The following is a 7,586-nucleotide window of genomic DNA, read 5'->3' as shown; positions in this document are numbered from 1 at the left end:
CAATAAAATCAATAAATCATTGGTTAATTTGTTTTATTTTTTAAAAAGAAAACCAAATTACTACTATAAAAAAATTAAATCAGTGAATGAACTACTAATGAAGATGAAATTAAAATAATTATTAGGAATTATTTTGCCCAAAAACTAAAATATAAACTGCACAGATTAATAGAAGAGAAAATAAAATACTTAACCCTATCTTTTTTTTTCTTCATTAACTGTCTTTATTTCAAACATTTTAAGAGAAAAAAAATATTTGTGTAACTGAAGAGAACAGCAAATATCCTTGCAACACACTCCCTGCCTGGCATCTATCTACCCAACCTGCAAGGATTTGGAAGATATATACAATATATGGAGCAAAGGCAATATACCTATACTCTCATCGTGCCTAAGGTAGAGACTGAAGCTATGGCTGATCGTAGACTGACCAAGGAAGAAAGATATCTAGTGTACGGAAGGGAATGTAGCAAGTCTGAATCAGATTTGTGGCAGCCAGTCAAAGCAGGCCTTCTGATGGTCATGTCATGTCCATAGCTGCGGGTTGGATAGAGTTTCCAAGAAACTGCATTCAGATCACGGAAGGCAGTATTAGGAATGAAGTCACTAGTAACATCAGCTGTGCTGCAGGCCTGGCTGGGGTGCCATCAAGTCAATGTAGTTCAGGTTCCTAACCAGCCAGACACCAGCAGCAAAGAGTCCCAAATTAACAATCAAATTCCTCCGAAAGTCGTTCCTGGCGGTGGCAAAGAGATCGGCGCCCCGCAGCCACCCCCCGCCGCCCTCGGGGGCTCCGGTCCCTCCGCCGGAGGCTCCTGCAGGAGGCACCGCCTGAGGTGGCACCGAGGACCCGCTCGCAGCCATGGCAGGTAGCCCCAAGGGCTCAGCTCCACATGGACGCGACTCAGCAGCACCGCCGCCCGGCGCTTAAATAACCCTATGTTAGCAAAATACATTGAACACGCCATCAATGAGCTCCCTAAGAAAAAATTCCCGGAACCAGATGGATTCACAAGTGAATTCTACCAAACATTTAAAGAACAATTAATACCAATACCATATAAACTATTTGAAAAAATAGGTAAAGAAGGAGTCCTGCCAAATGTGATTTTGATACCTAAACCAGGGAGAGCAAAAACAGAGAAAAAATTATTGACCAATTTTCTTAGTGAATATTGATGCAAAAAATTTAAATAAAATGATAGCAAGGAGATTATAGCAATGTATCACAAAGGTTATACAGTATGACCAGATGGGATTTATGCTAGGAATGTAGGGTTGGTTCAATATTAGGAAAACTATGAGCATAATTGACCATACCAACAATAATAACAAAAATCATACAATCATAACAAAAAAATGCATAAAAGCCTTTGATGAAATACATCCATTATTATTTGAAAACAGTAGAAATCATAGCAATAAATGGAGACTTTTTAAAAATAAGTAGTATCTATCTAAAACCAAGAGCAAGCATTATCTGTAATGCGGCTAAACCTGAAGCCTTCCCAATGAGATCAGGAATGGAGGGAGGATGTCCATGATTATTAACATGAAATGCTAGCTATGGCAATAAGAGAAGAAAAAAATCAAAGAAATAAAAATAGGCAAAGAGGAAATGAAACTATCATTCTTTGAAGATGATATGATGTATACTTAAAGAACCCTAGACAATCAACTAAAAACTACTTGAAACAATTAACAATGTCAGCAAAGTTGCAGGATATAAAATAAACTCACATAAATCATTAGCATTTCTATATACCTCCAACAAAATCCAGCAGCAAGAGGTGGAAATAGAAATTCATTTTAAAATAACTTCAGACAATATAAAATACTTGGGAGTCTAATGTCAAGACAAACCCGGGGATTATATGAACAAAATTATAAAATACACAAATAAAGACAGAGCTAAACAACTAGAGAAATGTTAATTGCTCATGGGTAGGCCAAGCCAATATAATAAAAATGACAATTCTACCAAGGTTAATTTACTTAGTGCCATATAATATTAAAGGTAATATCACTATGGAAATATAATTTTGGAAAAAATTTGTTCACATCTTTTGATAACTAATATATCAAAGAATGTATCTTTGCTGTTTACTTACACTTGCATACATTCTACAAATATCTTGGATATCAGGCTCTTTCACCTTAATACAAATATCTATATCTATATCTATAAATTTCACAGCCAGTTCATAAACTGCACAAAAGAGTCTTATAGTCAGGCTTCGATTTTGACTCAAAATATTATTTACCTTGGTCCCCTACCTTACTTACCAGAAATGGCTTTGTATCACTTCTGGTTGTTTCCAAAAATAAACTTCTCCTTAAAGGATGAGGAATTAGTACCATTGAGTATAATTTTTTAAATGTGGCATGCTCCAAGGATAGTTGAAAAAACATTTAGAGCAACAGTGCTACTGATTTAATATGTATGTTGCCTTCAAACATGACTAGCTTCAAGGAAAACTCTTGCTTGGATGCATGAATCTTAGTATTTTGTCTTTACCTTAAACCTACAGAATATAAAAGTAATTCTTTATTATCATGTAGTGTTGTTTTTTATTTTAATTGAGTACTGGATTGATGTTTCTTAATTTGATGCAAATACAATTCTTGTAAACACACTACTTGACCATCACACACACACACACACACCTATTTATATCAGAGTGAACCAGACAATGTTCACTTGATATTATCCTTTGGGGCCTCTGACAGTAATAATGTGATAAGTCTAGCTCAAAAATATTTTTATTCACCTGTAATATGTATTCACCTTGGTCACTTAACCTCTATTTGTCTAGGAGGCAGCTAGGTGGCTCAGTGGATAGAACTCTGTGTCTGAAGTCAGGAAGAACTGAGTTCAAATCAGACCTCAGACAACTTAATAGCTATGTGACCCCGGTCAAGTTACTTAACCCTGTTTGCCTCAGCTTCCTCATCAGTAAAATGAGCTGGAGAAGGAAATGGTAAGCCGCTCCAGTATCCTTGCCAAGAAAACCCCATGGACAGTATGATTCACAGGGTCCTGAAGAGTTGGACACAACTGAACAACAGTAACGTATATTAGTTATGCATGAACTCTTTTGTAGCCACTCCTCTTAAATAAGGAAAGAATAATAGAAAGAAGAAGAGAAAGGTGATAGATAGATAGATAGATAGATAGATAGATAGATAGATAGATAGATAGGCATTTATTAAGCACTTACTACAGGCCAGGTACTTTGTTAAGTTCTGGGAATACAAAAACCAGAAAGTTGCAAAGTCCCTACCTCAGGGAGCTTACATTCTCATTGGCAAATACAATACATAAAGGTGAAGAAGGAAAGAGGGGCATGATGTGGAGACAGCTGGGAAATGATGGAGAACCTTGTTTCCAGGAAAGACAAGGAAAAAGCTCATTATCCCAGAGCCAGACTCTAAGGTTCCAGTGTTAGGAGAATAAAGATAATGGCCAGATGCAGAAAGAACGGCACAAATATTGCTAAGAGGGAAAAAAGACAGCATCAAAAACTAACCAGGGAAAAAACCCCAAAACAACGTACAGCGAAATCCCTTTATACGCAATTCTTACCCTAAAATATCAATCAGCCACAGCATTTGAAATTCTGTTATTAGAGATTAATTTCTTCGAGTTAAAACATTGGGTTAAAGAATGACATCCTTTGTTAAAAAAAATGTTTGGAGTCCTTACACAGGGAAGTTCATTGTACTGCCTTGTAGAGTTTTAATCCATGGGTTGGTATTTCCTAGTATTGTAGGCTATACAGTAGCATAACCAGATTCTGCTGCCAAAAATTCGAAAGGGAAAGAAAAAGGTATTATGTAAAGAGAATGAGGTAATAGAAACATGTGGTGGAACTTGAATATTTGTAAATAGGATGTGTGTATATGTTTGCATGTATAGGTGCACAAATGTATGCATGTAGAGGTATGCATATTGTCTATGTGTGTATGTATGCATGCCTATGTATAAGTGAATGCGTGCATATATATATATATATATATATATATATATATATATATATATATATTTATGCATGCATGTGTTGTGTTAAAGGATTTTTTGATAAAGGGATGGCATGTCCCTTCTTGGTCTTCCATTTGCTTCAGGGACCCTGAGGATGCATACCTGAGGCCAGGTTGGAAGGAGCAGGCACCTCAGGATGCAGCACTAAAAGGAACCCTCAGGCAATAACTGTACCAACCCTTCCCCCACACCACTCCACTCCACTAGGGCTCATTCCCTTACAGTTTCTCTCCTTTCTAGTTCACACAGTTCAGGTGGTATGATCTAAACATGCATTGATGTATAGATAGGTCCCTGCCATTAACCAGCCTTCGATGGGGAGACAAGGATGCTTCTTTCCTCCTCATGTGAACTTTCCCTTGGCCTCAAACCTCACACTTAAGAACTTAAATACAAATCATAGTAGAGGGCCATGGTTTTATGGTGACTTTATATAACATAAACCCCAATAAGCCTAGAAAAAGGGTTAGGCTTTTAGATTCAGGCTCTGGTAGCACCACAGCCAGGTTAATTGGGTTCCTTTTACTCTCTTTCCCTACCAGACTCAATATTGCAGGCTGCAATCATACCACAGTTAGGAGAGTACTTAGGTCCCTTTGACTCTCCTCACTCCTTCACACACTCTCAGACGGTTATTGAGAGCAAAGTGATTGGATAAATAAATGGGGAATATGTGCTGGCTTCCCTGAGGTAAGCTTCCCAGTAAGAAAGCGGAGAGCAAAGAGGGCTTCTAAGGGCATCTCACTAGGTAACTCACTGACAGTGTGCCTGCTGGCTCTCCCCAGTCTCTGCCCACCTGTTGTCACTGCATATTCAGTCTCTCCATCAGCTCCTTTACCATTCTCTCCATCCCTGATGTCATCCGCTTATCACTCAGCAGAGAATAAAGGTGACCTGCCATTATTTCTCTCCCCTGGTCAGTCAAGAAAGTTGTATTTGGGGGCAGTCAGGTGGTGCAGTGGCCCTGGAGTCAGGAGGATCTGAGTTCAAATCTTGCCCCTCAGACACTTGACACTTATTAGCTGTGTGACCCTGGGCAAATCATTTAACCTTGATTGCCTCGCCAAAAAAAAAAAAAAAGGAAGGAAAGAAAAAGAAAGTTGTGCTTGGCCCTACATCCCTGTGTCGGCTTTTGGAACAACCTAGGCTCTCTAGTTCAGGCATACGACCATGGGCTCTCAGAGCGAATGTGCCAGGCACACTAGCACATTTACTTTTAGTACATATAGTTGCCATATGTCAGAAACATGAATTAGGTATAGCCTAAACTTTATAACAATGTGGCTGTGTGCTTTAAAGTAAGTCTGTACTATATTTTCAAGTAATGGATAGCAAGTCACAATTTGTTTTGTACGAATGCTCTGTGGGTATGTTCTGTATCATTCCTTGATTATGGCAGTGCAGAACAGAGAGCACTGGGCCAAGAGTCAAGAAGATCTTCATTCAAATCCAGCTTTATATACTTTCTAGCTGTGTGACCCTGGGAAAGTCACTTAACCATTTTCCATATCTGTAAAATAGAGATAATAATAGCACCTGCCTCCCAGGGTTGTTGTAAGAATAAAAAGAGATAATAATGGTCCTGTTTCTTGCAAATGTTAAGGCACTATACAAATACTGGATATTACTATTATCATTAATTATTCTTTAATACTTTGATGGAATCTGTTATATTTTTGATGTTTTTCTGTCAATGGTACAGACTACAGTTCATCTATACCCTTTTCCTTGCATAATTTTTGTCCTATAAATAGTATTCTTCAAAGGTTCCAATGAACACTTTAGGGACCTTCCTATGAACATATTGACAACACAAGGATACCAGTAAAGTACATGAGCTCCATTTGTTATCCCTTGCACTCAGCTCACCTCCTTGCTCAGCCAGGCATCTATCTAATGGTATTCTTTGTGCTATTTGTCTTGTGTGCAGAAGCTCTTTTCCATTCTTTTCTATAGCGATGGAAAGAACAAAACAAAAACCTAATAGCAAGAAAGACTATTTGGCATCAGGAAGAAAAAAAAAAGATAATTCATCTGGATTTTAAAATTTCTATTGTGTTACTATTATGTCTAGGAAGGTAAGTGGGAAAATGGCTAGAGTTTTGGATTCAGAATGAGGAAGATCTGAGTTCAAATCCTGCCTCAGATACTTAACTAGCTATGGGCAAGTCATTTAACTTCTCTCTGCCCAGTTTTTTGATCTATAAAATGGGGATATAATTGCCCCAACATCACAGGGATGTTTTGAAGATCAAAGGAGATAGTGTATGATTTTGTGAACCTTAAAATGCTATGTAAATACTAGCTGTTATTAGTATTATAAACAGAGAGTTATTCTTTCATGTTGAATGTTAGCATTTGAGAAGCTTAGTAAATGGGGATCAGTTGTGTGCCTCAGACTGACAGGGCACCCAGATGCTCACAGCTGCCCATTGTTTCATAAGCTTACTTGGAAGCATGTAGATATACCTTTGTTACTTATGTTAGAGGTTTAAAGAAGCTAGCCTTGGGTGAGGTGGAGGAATGATAGCGTGAGAGACAGGGAGAAAGAATTGAGTATGTATTAAGGTTGGCTTGCAGCTTCACCACGCGAAGAAGGATGGTGGGTACAGTGTGAATGTAAGTGTTACGGAGCAAGGAGTTGGTGTGAATTCTGGTGCCTAATACCCTAAGATGTGGTAGAACCATTATTGGGAAACCACAATGAAGAGCCCAGTCCAATTCTATGGCAAACTCCCTATGGTCTCCATATAGGAAGAGAGTCCATGGGGAGGGGACAGCACAAGGAAATTGAGAGTACAGGTTGTGATTGATAGAAGCATATGATTGGGAGTGATAGGTTCTTAACAGCAATGTCAGTACCTACCATGGAAACAGCATCTCTTCTCTTAGTCATCCTGATAATTAAGATATCTTAAAAAGGGTAGGAAGGGAGAAATTCCAGGAACTCCAAACACTTACCACTAATTTCTTGGAACAACAAAATCACCTGAATCACATCTCACTTCCTGCTTCCCCAATTTCTGGGTTTCTTCAGGAGCCAGTCATCATGGTGACAGAATAGTGAGAGGCAGTACCATACGGGGAAGGAACAATGGACTTTGATTTAAGAAGACCTGCATCTGAATTGCTGTTCTGACACTATAAGCTATCTATGACATTTTGGCCACTTAACTTCCTGAATGTAAGTTTTCTTATCTTTGTAATGGATCCTTACTCCCTTTTTCTCCCTCCCCTTCTCAAGGCCCCCATCTCTTGGAACTTGCATAGATATTCTCTGTTTGATTCCTTCTGGCTATGGGTGATTAGCTGATGAGCCAGAACTCAGTGGACAAAAGGGACATATACATCCCTCCCCTCTCTCTCTCTTTGGATGATGGTCCCTTTGAGTGACAAGATGATAGCAGTAAGGAAATAGTCTTTTTCTGCTCTGAGGTAATTGCCAGTTTTCTGAGTTTCCATGTAGAGTTCCACCATGGGAAAGGAATGCCCCCACAAACAGCCACCCTCTTTGCCCTGAGGAAAAACTTTGGTCACCTCATCC

The 7,586-nt window shown here is 38.7% G+C and overlaps 1 pseudogene; it reads right to left on the bottom strand.

The window, feature by feature from the left end:
* Positions 1 to 610: 610 nt before the first annotated feature.
* Positions 611 to 864, bottom strand: LOC110214794 (mitochondrial import receptor subunit TOM6 homolog pseudogene; annotated as a pseudogene).
* Between the last annotated feature and the right edge of the window lie 6,722 nt (positions 865 to 7,586).

The sequence above is a fragment of the Phascolarctos cinereus genome, unplaced genomic scaffold (assembly GCF_003287225.1).
Source record: "Phascolarctos cinereus isolate Bilbo 61053 unplaced genomic scaffold, phaCin_HiC Scaffold_726;HRSCAF=1367, whole genome shotgun sequence".
In the NCBI taxonomy this organism is placed as follows: domain Eukaryota; kingdom Metazoa; phylum Chordata; class Mammalia; order Diprotodontia; family Phascolarctidae; genus Phascolarctos; species Phascolarctos cinereus.
This window is presented reverse-complemented; position numbering and strand designations above follow the sequence as displayed.